This window comes from Globicephala melas, chromosome 6, assembly GCF_963455315.2.
Source record: "Globicephala melas chromosome 6, mGloMel1.2, whole genome shotgun sequence".
In the NCBI taxonomy this organism is placed as follows: domain Eukaryota; kingdom Metazoa; phylum Chordata; class Mammalia; order Artiodactyla; family Delphinidae; genus Globicephala; species Globicephala melas.
Window position 1 is genome coordinate 113,096,762 of NC_083319.1, and position 1,150 is coordinate 113,097,911.

Consider the following 1,150-nt stretch of genomic DNA (forward strand, 5'->3'; position numbering starts at 1 on the left):
ACACGGAACTATATTCAATACCCTGTTTTACAATGGGAAAAAATATGAAGAAGTATATATAAATATGTATATATACACACATACAAATATAGTATATATTTATGTAACTGAACCACTTCCCTGCACACGAGAAACCGACACAACACTGTAAATCAACTCTACTTCTATAATAAAAAATAAATTAAAAAAATAGAATAATCACGTCAACAGTATTACTACTGATAAGACTGCTGAACCTTTACTGAGCTCTTACTAAGTGCCACGTAAGTACACCAGGTGCTTTAAATGTCTTCTGTCTTTTAAGCTTCACAGCAACCTGCGAGGTCGGTACCGTTATCTCCATTTTCCAGATGATGAAACTAACTCTGACAGAGGCTAAAGAACTTCCTTGAAGTCACATAAGTAAACATTTCCAACGCCCTCGAACCCAAGTCTGTCTGAGGCCACGGTCCTAACTATTCTGTGTGTACAATTACTGATATTTGTAGTGACGGCCTGGAGTCATCTGTAAATGTTAATCTCTGATTTTTTTTTAACGTTTTTATTGGAGTATAATTACTTTACACTGGTGTGTTAGTTTCTGCTTTATAACGAAGTGAATCAGCTATACGTATACATATGTCCCCATATCTCTTCCCTCTTGTGGCTCCCTCCCTCCCACCCTCCCTATCCCGCCCCTCTAGCTGGTCACACAGCACCGAGCTGATCTCCTTGTGCTATGCGGCTGCTTCCCACTAGCTATCTATTTTACATTTGGTAGAAAAATATGGAACACTTCATGAATTTGCGTGTCATCCTTGCGCAGGGGCCATGCTAATCTTCTCCGTATCTTTCCAATTTTAGTATATGCGCTGACGAAGCAAGCACTCTCTGATGTTTTTTATTTCAAAAATCAGGGAAAGGTATAGTATCTCTCAAATATTTTCTTCCAGATAAAAGTTGGTTTTCCAGAGTGACCCATTTTTCCAGAATTCTGGATAGCTGAAGCTTTAACTGTACTTTGCAGTTTCTTACAAAATTTCAGTAATTACATCTGTACAAATTGGTTGCAATCAAGTTGGAAGTAACATTTTTATGAAATGCTATAAGATATATTGGTTGTAAATTCTGAGTCCCATGTAAGTTCTAGCTATTGCATTTCCTCACACAC

At 37.6% G+C, this 1,150-nt stretch overlaps 1 non-coding gene across 1 annotated transcript; it reads right to left on the reverse strand.

Annotated features, from left to right (window-relative positions):
- Positions 1-760: 760 nt before the first annotated feature.
- LOC115846495 (U6 spliceosomal RNA) lies at positions 761-867 on the reverse strand. Its single transcript, XR_004036911.2, has one exon. It is a non-coding gene; the product is annotated as a U6 spliceosomal RNA (small nuclear RNA).
- Between the last annotated feature and the right edge of the window lie 283 nt (positions 868-1,150).